Source organism: Urocitellus parryii, chromosome 6, assembly GCF_045843805.1.
Source record: "Urocitellus parryii isolate mUroPar1 chromosome 6, mUroPar1.hap1, whole genome shotgun sequence".
Taxonomy (NCBI): Eukaryota; Metazoa; Chordata; class Mammalia; order Rodentia; family Sciuridae; genus Urocitellus; species Urocitellus parryii.
This window is the reverse complement of record NC_135536.1, coordinates 46,049,780-46,070,105: the sequence shown is the minus strand read 5'-3', so window position 1 is coordinate 46,070,105 and position 20,326 is coordinate 46,049,780.

Below are 20,326 nucleotides of genomic sequence, written 5' to 3'. Positions count from 1 at the left end.
ATTTCTCATAACCACTCATCCTGGATGACCAATCATAAGGAAATATGAAAGTCCCTGAGATTTATGGCTTCCTAAATTCCTTCTTTTTAGATGTGGCTCAGAAACTGATGATAAAAAAAAGGTGTGGATTCCACACCATTCCCTGAAACTTTAGACACATCAAAAGGTTTGTGATAAAGCAATGTTTATCTTCTATAGGATTTCGCCAAATAATCTCCTACAGAGATCTCAGCAGTTGCTTCAATAATGTTCTGAGTAAATGTGTTGGAGCCACCTAAGCACAGCACTTTCCCCCTGATGGCAGAGCCCACAGACACTATTTACTTGCACTGGTGCCATCGAAACCTTAACTATAAATTACTGCATAAAGGTTAATAGAACTGAGCCTAGCTTTAGGAAATATATTTAGGAAATAGGCACAAAATTGCCTCATATATTTGTGGTCGATAATAGAAACAAACATCAGAACAAAAACAAGAGGGCGTGGCTGGGATAAAAGAGCAAAGTTCTTTGAGTATCACTTGAAATTCCTGTCATTGGAACAGCAGGGCAGAGATGCCAATTTCTATGTTTTTCTTTTATTCCAGCAATAGAAAATTTATTTTATGGTCATTTGTTTCCTATTGCTCTTTTGGTCTTTAGTTGGTGGGTAAAAATGTTTTAAAAGTCCACTTAAAATGCCTACTGAATTAGCTCTAAGGTTTTTCCTTTGGTATTAATAAGGTCTGTCCTCTGAAGATTGGCAACTGATAATGTTGGTCAGAGAAGTCCTCCACTCCCCAAATTTTATAGATGTCCAGTGACATCTTTAATGATAAGGCTTTATGCTGGTCAAGCATGGCCAAAGTGGTTTTATTCAGCAGCCCTGTGTGGACCAGTTATATTCCTTATCTGCTTCTCAATAACTGCTATGAACCTAAAACATTTCTAATTTTTCTCAACCATTCTCTAAAAGAAAACATAACATTAACAGTAACACCTGGGTTTGGAATAAGTTACATCTGATTTTTTAATCTCTCTGACAATTTACACAGGACAGCAAATGGATGAGTTTGATAGCTTAAGTTCTCTTAAGTCTTGTAAAACTCCAGATCAGAAGGTATTCACCATACCAAGTTCCCAAAATCTTACTGATTTTAAGACCTAAGCGAATTCACACTTTTAGCAGATTATCACATATCAGCCCAGGAGACTCAATGGGTGATACTCAGCATCGGTCTTTGAGCCTCATCCCATAATTGTGAAAGCAATTGCAGTAGTGCCCCCATCAATCCTTCCAGCCTCAACACCCAAGTGTCAGGCTCTGTGGGCTCCAGGGCCAGCTTCCTTTTCAACACATTCTGCTGAACCTATATGTTCCAGACGTGGACTGTAGTTCTAGAGGATGCAATGACAAGCAAGGTTTGGCAAATTGTACAGGTACCACTTCACCTACCGTTGTCTTGTCATGCCCTGAAGAGTGGAATGCTGTTTCAAAGCTAAGAGGAGGGCACTCCTATAGGAAGCAGAGGATATCATCTGACAGGGAAGAAGTCCTGGAGGAGGAGAGTAATTACAAATCTGTGTAGCAGCAGGACAACTGTGTGGCTAGTGCCCCCGCAGTTACAAAAGATGCTCTGAGCTAGTCGTGACCTCGGACTTCAATTTCATCCCTAAAAGAGCACATGAGGACCTTTCGTGTTTGTTGTTTTAGACCAGAAAAACAGATGCATTAGAGGGTGGAGGCAGAAGAACACTTAAGCCAACTTTGTTATTTTCTGAGCAATCCCCCAAACAGAGATAAGCACAAACACGGTCATATTGTGTCAGCTCCAAATCTCTCGAAGCTAGATCTCTCTCACACAGGGTTTAGGAATGCAGGCTGGGGAGGGCAAAAGCTTGACATCTGACAAAGGCTTGACTTTCACCCCAAACATCTTGGTTTCCTTGACCTCATTTTGAATCTGGCATCTCTGCGTTTATCTGAAAAACTTAAAGCTTTTAATATTTTCAGCTTCTGCTCCCTCTAAGGGCAAAAGGACCACATAATGCACAAAGCAGTTCTTCTTTCCTCCTTCCTTCCTTTTTTCCCTCCCTCTATGTCGTTCAAATTTCAGGGAGGGGTGATTCCTGGTCCTAATTACCTGGGATTTAATAAGCAAATTAATGTTCATTTTATGATATTATAGATTTGACACGTATTATTTCTCAGCTTTTGCCTTTTTATATTTGTCCTTTAAGTTGTGAAAAATAGTGACTTCAAGTCCTAATCACTCTAAGTCATGAGTCCTAATAACTTCAGTCACATTGCTCTCTCCCTTTGCTAATTTGTTTTCTGATAATTCCCAATTTAGAATTTTATTATGTGGTTTATTGCTTTCTTATTGATGCTACTAAAAATCACCACAAACCTTGTAGCCCCAAAACAACATGAATTTATTATTCTGTACTTTTGCAGGCTGACAGTCCAACAGGGCTAAAATCAAGATGTTGGCAGGCCTTCTTTCCTTCAGAAAATTCTAAAAATCAGTTTTTCTGCCTTTCCCAACTTCCAGAAGCTGCTGGTATTCCTTGGCTCATGTTTCTTTTCCCCCATCTCCAAAGTAAGCAATATAACATCTCTCTGATCTTGTTTCCATTCTCATATCTCTTTTCTCTAGCTCTCTTCTTCTTCCTCCCTCTTCCACTTTTAAGGACCCTTGTGATTACATTGGGGACACTGGACAATCCAGGATAGTCTCCCTATGTGAAGGTCATTGAATTAGTAAATTTAATTACAACTTAAACCCCCCTTTTTCATATAACCTAACATATTCATAGGTTTGGATGTGGACATCTTTGGAGGACCATTATTCATCGCCTCTCTCTCTCTCTCTCTCTCTCTCTCTCTCTCTCTCTCTCACACACACACACACACACACACACACACACACACCTTTTTATTTTCCATTTTGATGTATAGAAATTTTGACTTAAGTAAACTGGACTTTTTAAAGGTAAGTCTGTGACAAAATGTTTTTGGCAATTTTTTTTTTTTAATTTTCCCCTTAGCAGCTTTTTAAAATGCCAGATTTAGTAGGATTTTGGTTAAGACCTGCTCGTATCTTCTAATTACTTTCATTACCTAGTCATCCTTCTTTCATTGTATTATGTTTTCCCTCAAAGTTTTATACCTAGAGAATACTCAGGGGCCAATGCACTGCATTTTATGTGTGTTGGCTAATGTTTATTGGAAAAAGGTATTGGGAATGTCATCCAGAATGGTTAGAAGTTAGCCTATTCACACACCTGTTTTGTTTTTATAATGGATAAAAATACTAAATTAGAGCCAGGTACCAGTGATGGTGCATGTCTGAAATCCCAGCGACTTGGGAGGCTGAGGCAGGAAGATTGCAAGTTCAAGACCAGCCTCAGCAATTTAGCAAGACCCTTTCTCAAAATAAAAAATAATCAGGGGCAAAGTGCCCTGGGGTTCAATCTCAAATACTGCTAAAAAAATTAAATCAGAATTTATGAATGTATTTAATGAGGATAGGAGAAACAGAGGACAAACATAGAAGTATCTTTGTGATCCCTCCATCAGCTCCTGGAGACAGATGGTTTCTTTCATGTGATAATGAAAACCAGATTGTACACTAAGCCAGACGCTGACAGCCCTTCCTTTCTGGAAAGTCCCAGATCCTCATCCAGTAGAAAACAGCCACAAGATTTCTAACAGATCCTAGAGAATTCTGCCACTGGCTTGGAATTGACCCAGAATGTCATATTCCATCTATAAGGACCAAACAATTTCTTTCAACAGAGTTCAAAGAGGAAACAGAACATTTTATTCTTACTGATCTATTTTCTCTTCATATTTTAGCTCACTTTGAAACAAAGGTTGAACCACAGGCACCCTGATTTATTAATTCACTTAACTAATAATCAACTATTTGTTAGGCACTATTCTGGCCCAGTAGTTAGAAAACATCAATAAACGTGTATATAGGGCTTACTATGTGCCAAGTATTATTCCAAGTGACTAAAACATACTACCTTATTTGAAACTCATAACCACTCCAAGAAGAAGGTACTATTATTTTGTGCCTATTTTACAGGTAGGAAAATGAGGTTTGAAACAATTAAGTAATTTGCCAAGCAGTAGAGCTGTCTGACTTGGGTTATTGCTCTTGGCCACTTTATCATGCTGCCTCCCTTTGGCAAGTCCCTGCCTACAAGGAATTTGGAGATTTATGGGGAACACAAAGCAAAAGCAAGAAACCACAAATACAGCCAGGCATGGTAGCAGATGTCTGTAGTTGAAACTACGGGGTGTAGGGGGACAGTAAGATCATTTAAGCCCACAAGTTTGAGACAGTCCAAGTAATAGCAAGACTCCATTTCAAAACAAACAAACAGATAAATTGAAATAGTACTTTTTTGTACCTCAACATCTAAAACAGTGCCTGGCACAATAAGTAGGGACTGAATAAAGATTTGTGGAATGTTGTTGAGATACTCTGTGATAAATACTATGACTGTAAACTAATCCTAAGAGATGATAAATTCTTTTGGGAACCTAACTAATTAGTGTGGGATGGGGAAAGAGGGCTTCCCTGAGTGGTAATATTTAAACTAAGACCTTTAGGATATGAAGAAGGGAACCATGAAAAGAGTGGAAAAGCATTCAGGCTGAGCCACCAACATGTTCAGAGTCCCTCAGGTGCGGGAGCACCTGGCTGATGTGAGGAATGAAAGCAGCCCTTGTATAGGAACAGGTGTGCACAGGTAGTTGCAGAAGGATATAAGGCAAGGGCTGGATTATGTAGGGCCTTAGGTCACCAGAATTCTCTCTAGCAGGGCAGTGTAAGTGTCAGGGAGGGACCCGAAAGGAGAGTACATGGGCCCTGCCCTCCAGGAGTTTTCAATTCTTTAGGAAAGCATTAAAAGGAGGAAGAGGGGGAGGAAGGAGAAAGAGGGGGGAGGGGAGGAGGGGGAGGAGGGGGAGGAAGGGGAGGAGAGAGAAGAGGGAGAGGAGGGGAGGAGGGGGAGGAAGGGGAGGAGGGGAAGACAAAAAATATATTTGGGCTACTACAACTTATTCTTTGGTAAATATCTTCATTTGTGGTTTCTTTATTTCTTTTTTTTTGTTGTTTTTTGGAGACTTAAAAGTTTTTCTCATATCCTCTTATGATCTTTAGAAGACTGACTCAAATCAGGAATTGGCTTTCTTTTGATTATTTGATTGAGCTCTAATCTACAGTAATTTTAACTACATTCCAAAGCTCTTGAGGCCCTAAATCTAATATTTCACGTTTGTAGTATTTTTTTTACAAGATCTAAATTCAACTTGGCAGATTGGTATGTTTTCTGGCTTTTGTTTTAAAACTCTGACTCAGAAACTGAACACTGCATTGGAAGACCACACGCTATTTCTGTAGCTGTGTGTTGCTTATGAAGCTACATCTAGGAAATGTTACAACAGACTTGATATCAGAGAAATTTAGAAAGCTGAAATGGAACTTATAAGATTATAATTTTCTTTCTTGTTAAAAAATAGCTTTATTAAGCCAGACACAGAGGTGTATGCCTGTAATCCCAGTGGCTAGGGAGGCCAAGGAAGGAGGATCTCAAATTCAAAGCCAGCCTCAGAAATTTAGCAAGGCCCTAAGTAACTTAGTGAGACTCTATCTCAAAATAAATTAAAAATGGGCTGGGAGAGAGGCTCAGTGGTTGAATGCTCCTGGGTTCAATATATATATATATATATATATATATATATATATATATATATATATATATATGTGTGTGTGTGTGTGTGTAAAATATATATATATATATCTTTATTAAAATAAATACTATTTAATTTACCTATTTAAAGTATACAATGCAATAAATGCTCAGAATAAATATTCAGAGTTGTATAATCATAACCACAATAAACTTTAGAACATTTCATCTCTCCACAAGAAACCTTGTACCCACTAGCAGTTGATCTCACGTCCCTTCCCTTAGCAACCATTAATCTATTTCCTGTTTTTACAGATTTGCCTCTCCTGAACAGGTCCTACAAATTAAATTACACAATATGTGATCTTTTTGAGACTGCTTCTTTCACTTAGCATAATGTTCTTTTTGTGTATATGGTGCTGGGATTGAATCCAGGGTCTTGCACATGCTAAGCAAGCATTCTACCAACTGAATTATATCCTCAGCCCAGCATAATATTCTTAAGGTTCATGTGTAGCATATGCCAATACTTCATTGCTTTTTGTTGCTTAATAAAATCTTGTTGTATGAATACCACATTTTTCTTTATCCATTTACCAGTTGATGGGTATTTGGATTATTTCTACCATTTGGCTATATGAATAATGCAGCTGTGAACATTCATATAAAAGCTTTTGTGTGGATATACTTTTCATTGCTTTGGATTATATACCTAGGAGTAGAATCACCAGGTCAGATGGTAACCCCATGTTGAATATTTTGAAGAAATAACCCCAAGTTATTTTCCAGAGAGGTTATACCATTTCACATTTCCACCAACAATGTATGAACGTCCCAATTTCTCCATATCCTCACTAACATTTGTTATTGTATCTTTCTGTATTATAGCCATTCTAGTGAATACAAAGGGGCATCTCATTGTGACATAAATTTGCATTTATAATGTTTTTCTTTTTAAAATGCCCAAATCTCAAGATCATTCTTAAAAATGTTTTTGGAGTCAGATGTGGTAGGGCACACCTGTAGTCCCTCCTTCTTGGGAAGCAGGAGAATTGTTTGAGCCTAGAAGTTCTAGGCTAGCCTGGACAACATAGTGAGACCCTGTCTCAAAAAATACATACGTATTTTCTTAATAATTGTGGCGTGAGCAATGACAATTTGAAGTAAGGCATATTGGGACATAATTGTATTGTGAAAGTGTGGTAATAAAAGAGCAGTGAGCCCCAAAGAGAATTAGAGTTTTAAAAAGTATTTGAAATCCTGCTTAGGTTTATTAAGATGTTCATTAACTATTCTAATGTTATAGAATATGATCTACAAACTTCAGAAATATTCTTTAAATCACATATGTCAAGTTTACACAGATCTAAGTGAATATTATTTCTCTTTTGTTTATTTTGCAGTAGTAATGATTGAACCCAGCCAGGCCTTTGCACATGTTAGGTAAGCTCTCTACCACAGAGCTATACCCCAGTCTTTTTTCTTCTTATTTTAAAAAAGGATTATAGGCCGGGCATGTAATCCCAGTGGCTTGGGAAGCAGAGGCAGGAGGATCACAAGTTCAAAGCCAGCCTCAGCAAAAGCGAATCACTAAGTAATTCAGTGAAACCCTGTCTCTAAATAAAATACAAAATAGGGCAGGGGATGTGGCTCAGTGGTTGAGTGTCCCTGAGTTCAATCCCCTATACCAAACAAAAACAACAACAACAAAAAAGGATTACAGGAAAACCATGTAGTTGACCAATATTATATGGCAAAGAATTGGTGAGGATAGATCTCCTGATCTTTATTACTGATTTAGGAAATAATAGAATGAGAAGGGATCTTGGAAGTTAGGTATCTATTATTCAATACAAGAATTCCTCACCTGGTTGAACACTTTTGATAGCATGCAAGCTTGCACAGCATGAAGCAACCCGTTTGTTGTTGGGTAAAGAAAAAATATAAATCTCCTCTCTCTCTCTCTCTCTCTCTCTCTCTCTCTCTCTCTCTCTCTCTCTCACTGGATTGAACCACAGGGTACTTTACCACTGAGTTCCATCCCTAGCACTTTTCATTTTGAGACAGTCTCTTCAGGTTGCTAAGGCTGGCCTCTAATTTGCAATCCTCCTGACTCAGTCTTTCAAGTTGCTGGGATTATAGGTATGCACCATAGCATCTGGTTATCTCTCTTTCTTTAAAAATGCACACAAATACTCACGCACACACACACATTTTCCAACCCCGCGGCTGCCGTTATACTTTTTCCCAACACCCCCAAGTCTAAACTTTTGTTTCCTTTCTATTACTTATTGATTTTGTATGAATACAGAATTTTTTATTATAGAGTATTGATAAACACTTAAAGTAGAAAAATTAATTTTAATATCTCACTTTGTTACTAAATTTATTGTTCTTTGAATGTGAGGTTTATATATATATATCATTCATATATATATATATGAATGACAACAGAATATATTACAATTCTTACTATACATAGACAGCACAATTTTTCATATCTCTGGTTGTATACAAAGTATATTCATACTAATTCATGTCTTCATACATGTACTTTGGATAATAATGACCATCACATTCCACCATCATTTCTAACCCCATGTCCCTTCCCTTCCCCTCCCACCCCTCTGCCCTATCTAGAGTTCATCTATTTCTCCCATGCTCCCTCTCCCTATCCCCCTATGAATCAGCCTTCTTATATCAGAGAAAACATTCGGCATGAATGTGATGTTTTTAATGGCTACATAGAAAGGCATACTTATGTAAGTGCTTACTTATGGTATAGATGTACCATAACATATTTAAATATTTCTCAGTGATAGACATTTAGGTGCTTTCAAATTTATGAAGAAGGTAATAGTCCTCTCTTTCAATCTTCTCTTTTTCCAAATGAACAGCACTTATTACCTTAAATTCTTTCATGTGACCTTCAGTTCTGGTTTGTTCTCTGTTGCATACATACTATTTGACAATCTCCTTCTTCATATAAGGTTCCTAGAACCTAGTACCTAATCAGACAGGAGGGTGAATGTGGAATTCAGGGAAACTCTTACTCTTTTCTTGAACACTGCACTTTTCACACAGACCAAACTGGCAATAGTTTTTACTTATGGGGGCAGGTTTTTTTTCCTTTTTGTTTCCAATGTCTCTGACTATTCCTTTGGCTTCTCCATGTCTCTTCCATTGGGGATGATGTGTCCCCTAGTGGTGGCCAGCCACTGCACTTGATCCAGCAGATCCTCAGTAACACCAAGGATTTTCAACACCATAACAATACTCAGGATGTAAGTCTGAGTGATCAGATGCAAATATCGTTTTCTACTTAAAAAGACTTTACTTCCCAGTGGATGAAAGTAAGCAAGCTAAGTGATATATGAGGTTCCATGACTCATTTGTCTTTCTCCCATTTTGCAGCTCAGGAGCTAATATTGGAGATTAAATAATGGACTTTGTCGACTTGGGTATATCTGCTGCTGAATGTGTAAATTCATCCTTTCTCAGATAGTCAGACATGACTAGCTAAGCATCTTCCAAAGTAAAAGTGGTGACATGAATAATTCTGCCTGGAAATAAGGTCAACCTTTGTTCTCATGGGATCTGCACTGAGAGCAAGGAGCAAAGAGCTACATAAACCTTGTAACTCTGAAGATCTGTCCTCGTCCCTTCCTCTAGTGCCTTAACACCCAAGAAATGAAATACAGGATTAGAGATAAAAAAAAGGAAAAATCTGGGTTTTGTGGAAAGAAAATCATATGATATTAAATAAAAGATGGTTTCCATGTAAAACTACTCTTACAAAAACTAGAAACTATACATAAAAATCAGAATATATACAAACCACAGTAAAAGGTAATTTTTTTATTGATGATTGGATAAGTGTGTTAAATTTTTTTGCTTCCCTCATCTATATTTCATAATGTTTTATACAGTGAAAATATATTACCTCGTAATATGAAAAAAATTAATCAGTGCATTATATTTCTGATGCTTCTATTGGATTGAAAGGCACAATTTTTTCTACCTTGTGATAAATTATTAGGATGAAAAGTAAATTTGGATGGAGAATCAGACAAAATTACTTCCAAGTTTGTTCTATCCCCTAAGGCTTTATGAAGTTACCAGCAAATTCAGACAGTGAAATTGATGGCAACTCATGACACAGCATAAACCTTATTCTTTAGGAATCAAAATTGTGAAACCATTCAAACTAGTTTAAGTGAAAATGCAACATTTCTTTTAAGAATGTGAGGAGGGCTGATCATCAGTTGGTTGCTTTTATGGTGATATTGATTATTTATACCCTAATATACATTTACTTCTATTGCTCTGAGATCCCCAAATGCTTCCTTACGGCCTAAACCAGCACAGCTCATCCCCTAGGATTTCTCAAACCTCTTGTTCTTCGTAGCAAAAGGGTTATACTCAGAATGGTGGTGGATGTCCAGGACCATGTAGCAGCTCTCTGGTCATCTGATTTTGTTTCCCTTATGCCAAATTAACTGTTTTTAATATTACTCTTAGAATATGTGATATCTCATGGAATTGAAGGGCATAGATTCAGCTGAGCCTGAGGAAGGAACTAGAACCAGTCTTTTGGAAGCTGAGCTCTGTGCCTCTGTACCATCTTTTCTGCCTCTTAAGTTCACACGACAGAAATACGATCTTCAACAATTTTCAGAATTTTCACTTGGCAAATATGGCCATTTAGACCTCCCTCCCTTCATTATTCCCTTTCTTTCAACTTCAAATGTCTAGAGAAGGAACTGAATGGCCAGTCTTCAGTCCTGTACCTACTCCTATACCAAACATTTATGGCCCTAAGGGAAGTGGGTATCGTATTGCCCAACTATGGCTTTTCCCAGTAACCACATAGATGGAGGTTATGGGTAGTTCCAGATAAAACAAAGGGAAATTTCCAGAAATTAAGAAGTGAGACACATCATGCAATCATGTCCTTGCCTAGAACATAGTTAGTTTTCAACTTTCCCTTCATTGAGTCTTCATTATCCAACAATCTCAACTTTCCGTGAAGGAGCCTGAGTAGCTATATACAAAAATTTTTAATTTCACCTACGTAAAAGTGTCAAACTCAAAACCATTTAAATCTTATTTTATGTGCATTTTTTAATATGTTTGTTTATTCTTTTCTATGTCCAAGACAAATCAGAAGAAATTAAGAGGGGGCAGTAAGAAAGTAGGTAGGCTAGAGGAAGCAGGTCATGGGGGCACACCCTTGGGTCTCTATCTTGTCCCTGACTCCTCACTTGCTCTTTCTCTCTGTCATGAGCTGAGAAGCTTTCTTCCTCTACACCCTTCCTGAGTAGCCATATACCAAAGTTTATAATTTTACATATATTAAAGTATCTAACTCAACCTTCCACCATGATATTTCTACCTCCCCTTAGGCCCAGAGCAAATCAAGTCAGCTGAGTCCTCTGAAAATATGATTCCAAAATAAAATTTTTCTCCTCTGAATTGTTCTTGTCAGGTTTTGGTTACAGCAATAAAAAAGGGACTAACACAAATATACATATATCTGAATGGCTCTAAATGTATATTGTCAAATTAGTTGGTATTAATATTTCTGAAAAATTTCCCCTGGATCTTCTACACCTCTTGGTCTATGTTGTCTTTCTGAATCACCTTACTCATCTCCAAACCTGCAAAGACCAGCAAGCTTATAACATCATTCAATTGGAAAATTCACTTTTATTTTCTGAAGGACAGAAGTAAAACATGGTATTAATTAGGTGGACATGGTACTTTCTTATCACCTAAAATCTGTTATTTAATAATTATTGAAAGAGACTCTTTTGCATGTACAAAAAGGAATTATAAGAAAAATATATTGGTTAATATATTTGCTATGGATTAGCTGTGGTTTGAGTATCCCTAAGGCCCATAGTGATTGAAGGCTTGGTCCACAGGGAGGTGGTGGAACCTCTGGGAGATAGGACCTAGGTCACTGGGAGGCATCCTCTTAGAAGGAGGTTCTCTTGGGATTCCTTAGTAGTTCTCTCAATAGGGCTGTTTTCAAAGCCTGAATTTGGCCTCATTCTGTTCTCTCTGCTCCTGGTTCAAGCTATAATCACTTGCTTGCTTCTGTACATGCTCTCACCATTGTTATCTGTCATGAGGTGGCATAGCCAGAGCTAGGCCAGTGCGGATGGCATGCTTTGATGGTTTAAGTTTGAAGTGTCTCTCAAAAACTCATGTGTTAAAGACTTGGTCCCCAATGCAACCATGTCCAAAGGTGAGACTTTTAAGAAGTGATTGAATCATGAAGGTTCTAACCTCATCAGTGGATTAATCCATTTAATAGATTAATAATGTGAATGCTCTATTGGGAGGAGGTAAAAAATGTAGGTAGGTGGGGCATGACTGGAGGAAGTAGGTCACTAGAGGTATGCCCTCTGGGGACTATATCCTGGTCCTTTCCCCCACTCTTCTCTCTGCTTTCTGCTGCCATGAGCTGAGCCGCATTCCTCCTCCATGCCTTTGTGCCATGATGTTCTGCCTTATCTCATGCCCATGGCTGAAACCTCTGAAACCATAGCTAAAATAAGTCCTTCTTCCTTTAAGTTGTTTATGTCAGGTATTTTAGTCACAATGATGAGTATCTGACTAACGTATGCCCTTGACCTCCCAAACTGTAAACTAACTAAACCTTTTCTCTTTATAAGGTAGCCGCCCAGGTAATATAAATCGGACTAATATTACTTAATATTTTTCAGAATCCATCTCCTCAGAGCCATCTTTTGACTGAAAGTCATCTTTATTCTGTTTTTCCATCATAGTGTTGTCTAGTGTTCCATCATGAGTATTGATAAATCTGTAGGGCACAGTGGCACATACCTGTAATCCTACCCACTCAGGAGGTTGAGGTAGGAGGATCACAAGTTCAAGGCTAGCCTCAACAATTTAGCAAAAACCTATCTCAAAATAAAAAAAATAAAAAGGACTGGGTATATAGCTCAGTGGCTGAGCACCCCTGGGTTAAAGAGGAAAAAAAAAAGAGTATCGATAAGTCAGTATTACTTAAAAGATTTTTCTACCAATGTCATTGACACCTATTCTGAAATTTTTTTATTTTTGCCATTTTTGATCTTTCCAAAGCATGTTAACAGAAGTCTTCAGACAACAACAATTCATATATTTTACAAAAATAGTCCTTAAATGTTTTGTTGACTGAAATTTCCAGAGGGTCACATTTATCCAGTCCAATCACTTGGACATGCACAAGCAATAAGTTTGTTGCCTTCCACAATGATTGTATTGTCAATTTTAAGATACATCCTTGTTTCAGAGATGTTAAAATGTAATATATAAACTGGATGCCGTGGTGCATACCTATATAATCCCAGCTACTTGGGAGGCTGAGACTGGAGGATTACAAGTTTGAGGCCAACCTGGAAAACTTAGCAAGGGTCAAAATTTTAATAAGCTATAAAAGGGCAGGGAAGTAGCCCAGTGGTAGAGTGCTTGCCTGGCATGTGCAAGGCCACAAGTTCAATCCCCAGTACTGGGAGAAGGGGGGATATCTATTATCTATGTATCCTGTACCAATGACTCCCAAATGTATAATTCCATTCCAGATCATTATATAAAACTGTCCTTTATATATCTACTTGGATGGCTCCCACATACCTCAAACTCAAATATGCCTATATTAGTTTGCTGGTATAAAGATGTTTTCACAAACTTAGTGGCAAAAAAACAACACAAACACAGGCATGGTGCCACACACCTAGAATTCCAGCAGCTCAGGAGGCTGAGGAAGAAGGTGGCGAGTTTAAAGCCAGCCTCGCAATGGCAAGGCACCAAGCAACTCAGTGAGACCCTGTCTCTAAATAAAATACAAAATAGGGTTGAGGATGTGGCTCAGTGGTTTAGTGATACTGCCTTATGGTTCTGGAAGTCAGGAGTCTAACCCAGGTTTCACTGAACTAAAACCAAGATGTCATCAGGGCCGAGTTCCTGCCAACATCTGTAGGGTAGAATCCATTTTCTTGCCTTTTCCAGCTGGTAGAGACCACCAACCTTCATGGGCTTGTGGACTCTTCCATTTCCAAAGCCAGCCATGACCCATCTTCCTTGCTTCCCATCACTCTGATCTTTTTTTTGCCTCCCTCTTTCACTTACGTCTGTGATTACGCTGGGTCCACCCAGACAGTCCAGAACAATCTCCTCATCTCAAAATTCTTGATCATATCTTCAAAGTCTCTTTTACATGTAAGGTAATATATACACTGATTCTGGGAATTAGGATGTGAACAGCTTTGGGGGACCATTATTCTGCCTACCACAATGTCCAAAGCTAAATTCATGATACTCCTCATTTATCAAATTGACTCCTCCTTTAGTTTGTTCTATCTCAATGATTCAAACCACAATTCATCACTTTCCCACACCAGAAGCCTGGACTTCTTCCTAGCTTATTCCTTCTTATTCATTTCCACACCCAATCAATCAATGCATCCTGTCATTTCTTCCTCCTAAAATGCATCAGTCTACTTAGCTCTACTTAGGCTGTCACAAGCAGGATCCTCATTGTCACCTCTCACCTGTTTTACTGCTGTGGCCTCCCAACCAGTTTCCCTGCCGCCAGAAGTGATCTATCTCAAAACATACTGGGATTCAATTTATGAGTGGGAGGTTTATGTTTTTAATACTTATCCAGCATCATATGCTGCTGAGGAGGAGATGTACCCAGAGCACTTGAAGAGAATTTTTCACATTCATCCCATGGTTAATCAGTTCCTCATCCATGTGAGCCAGGTACTGTTGTCCTGGTTAGTAAGTCTAAACAAGGTTTTGTTGTTGTTGTTGTTGTTTTATTGTTTGTTGTTATGTTGGTATGGGGATTGAAACCAGAGGGTGCTTAACCACAGAGCCACATCCCCAGAACTTTTTTTTAATACTTTATTTTGAGACAGGATTTTACTGAGTTGTTGAGGGCCCCCTATCTTGCTGAGGCTGGATTTGAACTTGTGACCTCCTGACTCAGGCTCTCAAACTGCTGGGATTAAAGGCATGCACCATTGTGCCTGGCCCTAGACTCAATTTTGGAAAAAGACCCTGTGATATTCTCAAATTGGCCTTCTACAGTGTTACCTCCTTATGCTACTCACTGTCATTTCAATTCAGTGATGGATCTTTCTACAACTTGCCTGGTTATGTCATTGATCCTTCCCTCCCATTCACCCACCTTCAAGTTACCCTTGATAATCTTATCCTCATCCTCACAACTAGCCAGATGCCAAGGTTGGCTGAATTTTCTTTTCGAAATGCTTCTGTTCCCATAGCCCTTTTGCATAGCCAGAAAGTCCTATTTTACCTCACAAATTAATTCAACTACCTCATTCCTCATCATACTTTGTTCTACATACCACTGCCAGAATAGTCTGGAAACACCACTTTTATAATGTCACTCCCTAAATAAAAATCTTTCAATGGCTTCTTATTTTCTATTATATTAATTTCAAGTTTTGTGTGATCTCAAAGGGCCTCGATAATTTGACCTCTTCCTATCAAGTTTATGTGATTTCTGCAATTTTCCTACCATCTTCCCTAAGATGGCTGCCTGACTGACCATACTGGTCACTCCCCATTGTCCAGGCCTCACTGCAAATTCTGTCTCCTTCCTTCTGCCTTTCTAAACCTGGTCTCCTTTAGCAGCTGGTTCAGTTTACCTTGTCCCTCAAGCCTTCACTCATTAACCAATCCTCAGGGCTCATGTTTCCCTCTAAACTTCCAGAACACCATTAGAATGTGGTGATAAAACACCTCACATTGAACATGCTGTCCAACGCACATTAGTCCTTTCGCTTCCAAGTTAACTTCAACTAACCTAACAGCACGATCTGTATTTTCTGATTTCTTCTTACTTCAAGTAAATAATAAACTCTTCTTCACTGATTCCTTGAATTATCCCCAAACTAGAGACTCATTTGTGGTTTGGAAATAATTTATTGGCTCCATTAGTTATAGTTATTTCAAACAATTAAGATATTGGGGTCTGTTTGAAAATTCAAGGATTTATATTGATTGACAGCTCATGATAGCTGGAAACACCAACTGAACCATCCCAAGTTTTAGAAGAGAGATAGTATAAATATCTAATATAAACTAAACACAACCATATGATAGTCAATTCACAGACAACTTATTGAGGACTTCTTTGTGTGCTAAATGTCACATGAGATTAAAAGGCTGGAGAAGATGGAAGAAAATGAAAGAGCCTGACCCAACACCTCAGTCTTTAGTAAGTTTAAGAAGGGAGGTGTGCAGAACACAGTCTGATAATTAAATCAAGACAACAGGCACGGAAGGAAGGCTTATGAGAACAGTGTGAATGTAAAATCTTTAATTGAGAACATAAGTATTTAATTTACAAGCTAAAATGTTGCCCTGAAGAGGATAGTTACTGCAATTTTACAAATGGCGATGGCACTAACAAAACCAAAATGAAAATAGACAATACTATAACTAAGGTCCCTGTGTGCAAGAGTGCTGTAGTCTGGCTGGGCACAATTCACAAGCCACTTGTCAAGCAGAAATGATTTTATTTTTAGAACACACGTGGAGCCACAGGAGCTCTTCAGGAATTCCCTCAGAGCCCAACTGCCACCATCAGCTTCTGTGAGCCTCTCAACCCCCCACTCCTCTTGCTCTTGAGGCCGATTGGCTGGGTCGTGTGGGCGGAGCCAAAAGAGTCCCCCAATGAGCAGCTCTGTGGTCTGAAAGGGCGGAGAAACAGCCCAATGAGCATCACCGCAGAGGAGCCAATCAGCTGGAAGCTGGAAGTTTGCTGGGGCCACAGTGAGCCAATCAGCTGGAAGTTTGCTGGGGCCGCTGTGAGCCAATCAGCTGGAAGTTTGCTTCAGCTGTGGCTCTCAACACAAGAGCACCACCTCAGAAGTCCTTCCTGAGAACATTCCTCTCTGTGAATGCATATTCCAACACATTATCAATTCACTAGTTTTGAAACTCTGATTTATAATCTAGTAGAAGATATTTTCAGATATTTATTTATAGTGAATAAAGATGAAATTCTTATTCATACAGTAATTCTCAAGGCACTGTCCCCCCTCCCTAGACACACACACACACACACACACACACACACACACACAGTATAACATGTCCAAGTCATTCGCTGTTTGTGCCTTAATGTAGAGCAAGGAATTCCCCAGATGATTTTTAAATTCCAGGGCAATTACTATGTACAGTTTCAAGAGCCAGAAGAAAGAATCAATCTGCCAAACAACTATTAGTGATGGAATTGCCTCTGCTTCAAAGAATATGCTGGATTAGCTCCTAAAGTCATTAATTACTTTTCCGATCATGCTGTGGTATCACATGGCCTAAAGAGAAAACCCCAGCCATCCCAGCCCAAGGAGGTAAAAGAAAAAAAGGTCAGGATTTCTCTTATCTTTTAGGTGGTGTTAAATGGCAAAAGCATCTAAAGACTTTTTTTTTTTTAATCTTAGCTAAAAATAAATAAATAACAAGGTGTTTTTATTTTTATTTTTCTCCTACCTTTGAATAGATTAAGTGAAACCTATTCATGGCTATTTGGTCATTATAAAGACATAACCTATTTTGAAACTGCTCATTGAAGACTCAGGAGCAAATTTTCTGTGGTTGAATTCCTTGTTCAAAACTGTTTTGACAGTGAAGTAAATTTTCCTGGTGGAAAGTGGCAGAATACAGAATCCCAAAATTCCTTTCACTTCAGAAGTCTGCAAGGGGAGATGAAGAGAACACTGGTCTAAATGAAAGAGTTGGGATCAGATGGATCATGGGCACATATATTGTGACATTCTTCCTTTCAGGCCAGAGACAACCACTACTTCTCAGTCATGATTCTCTCTCTCTTTTTTTTTTTTTTTTTAATTTTAAAGAGAGAGAGAGAGAGAGAGAGAGAGAGAGAGAGAGAGAATTTTTTAATATTTATTTTCTAGTTTTCGGCGGACACAACATCTTTGTTTGTATGTGGTGCTGAGGATCGAACCCGGGCTGCACGCATGCCAGGCAAGCGTGCTACCACTTGAGCCACATCCCCAGCCCAGTCATGATTCTCTTAACCTTCACCAGCTTCAGCCTGGCCTCAGAAACCTTCTTAACATGATGCTATAGGAGGCTACTACTGGTCAAATAGGTTCAGACCTGAAAGTAAAATTTACCTGCAACCTCAGATCTAGAAGGAATATAAACTCATAAAAAATGATCTAGAAATACACACTCAATTTCAGAGTTTGTCAATATTTGCCAAAACTAGGAGAAAGAATCCATGAGATATTTAGTTCACTGACACTACTAATGGTTTCAGTCTCAGGATTCTTGATTAAAATCAAAGGAACCAAACTCACCTTGTCCTATACCCTTTTCTTTATAGATCAGAGAACTACATAATTATTCAATTTGGAAGCCAGACTTCCTGCTTCCATGTTCCCCCTCAGTCTCCTGCTGCCCAACTTCTGCTCTATTCATCATAGGCTGTACTCAGTAAATCTTCATTGTCCCAATTATATTATGTGTGTGCTTTCATGTAGACATATGAATTACTGTGTGAAATAGTAATGCATGAAAATGATTCACGAGTAAACTAGCAATTTTATCAATTGGTAAAATTATAATCACAGCGTGGCACTGTGGTACATGCCTGGAACCCCAACTCCTTGGGAAGCTGAAGCTGGAGAATCAGAAGTTCAGGGCCAGCCTGGACAATTTAAGGAGTCCCTATCTCAAAATAAAAACAATGACAACAACAAGAATGGCTGGGGGTGTAGATCCATGGTAGAATGCTTGCCTAGCATACATGAAAACCCAGATTCGATCCCCAGAACCACACACACACACACACACACAAAAAAAAATCTGATCACAATTTTCTTCAGGGATTAACTTAATGGTTGAAAAATGCAAGACATAGTTATCTGTTGATTTTTGAAGAAAGTAAACTTAGCATCTGCTGCTAAGAATAAATGCAAATCTAATATAGATGAAAAGAAATTAAACTAAATTTCACAATGAATAATACCAGTTTGTCTAGATTAAAAAAAAAATAGCAGAGATGATTAAGTTATCGGCAATATTTTCCTAGGATTTCAGCATTTCTTATGCTCCCTAAAGCTCCCAATTATAAAGGAAGAATCACCAGTGCTTCTTAAGTCTTGGAAAGGTAATATTTAAGCTTCTTTTCAGAATCTACAGAGGAGACAAAGTATAGACATTTCAACTTTACTCTTTGATGAGAGTGTTGTCCCAGCACGGCCATTTTACTTCTTCCTTTTGACTCAAGCCATGTAGGCTGATTTTTTTTCTCATTATGCTGAAAGTAAAAATAATAACACCAACCATCTGTCACAATAATAGAGATGTTTTACTTTAAACCAGGGCTTCCCAAACTTGGCTTCATGTTAAAGTCATCTGCTTTAATATTCCCAAGCTCAAAGCAATTGAATCAGAATCTCTGGGGCTGAAGCCCAGGTAAAAGTTTCCAGGTGTTTTCAAATATGCTGGCAAGTTTGCCACCCACTGTCTTAAACCAAAAGGATGAAATGCTACTGCATGAGCGTCACTGACCAGATGAAAGTGAGGCCACAGCTACAGCTGAGGGATAATCAGAACTACCCAAATATTGTCTTTACTGTTCCTGCTGTACTTCACTGTAAATTTAGCATCTTCCTCTGAAGCATAACCAAAGATAGAAATCAAAGCAGTCCTTGGCTGAGATAACACATGGATAAATCTCATGGGTGTTCTGGAGTTGGATAGTACTGGCTTGCGAGGAGTGATTGTGTGTATTTCTTCCTCACTTTATGTTCAGTGACATCACATGGGTACTTTCAAATCAGCCATGATGGGAGTATTTGCACCATGGAAATTGGCAAACTACAAATCAGGATTGGTTTTCTCCTAGAGAGCCACATTTTAAACATACGGACACCAAAATTTCGTGGCTCATGCAAGAAGTTTTATAATTGTTGTAGAATTTTCCAGAGATAGATGGTCCAAGGTTGATTTGGCAGCTTTCATCTCTGACTACAAGGAAGCAACTCCCAGCTTCTGTCACATCTGCGTGGCAACCAGTGAGAAAAGAAGGAGTAGGGAGAAGATATACTGTTCCTGTTAAGGACACAACTAGGAATAATTCATATCACTTCCATTCTAATCTCTTGGCCAGAATTTAATCTTATGGTTGGACCTACCTAAAGGAGGCTGGGAAATGCAGTGTTAACTGGGTGTGGTATCCAACTAAGCCTCAGAAATGTGTTGTTCATTGGTATACCAATATACCAATATACACTGGTACATGCTTATATATGCAATATATATTGGTATATGCTTTTAAACCATAGTATATGCTTATAATTCCAGTCACTTGGGAAGTTAAGTCAGGAGAATCACAAGTTCAAAGTCAGCCTGGGCAATTTAGTAAGATCCTGTCTCAAAATAAAAAATAAAAAGGGTTAATGTTGTACCTCAGTGATAGAGGGCCTCTGGATTCAATCCCCAGTACTGCAAAAGAAAAATAATGTTTTATTAAAACAAGAAGGTAAGGGTTCATATGGATGGACAGCTAGAAGACTATCACACCTCCTACCAACTTAAATGCAAGTGTGTATGTTGT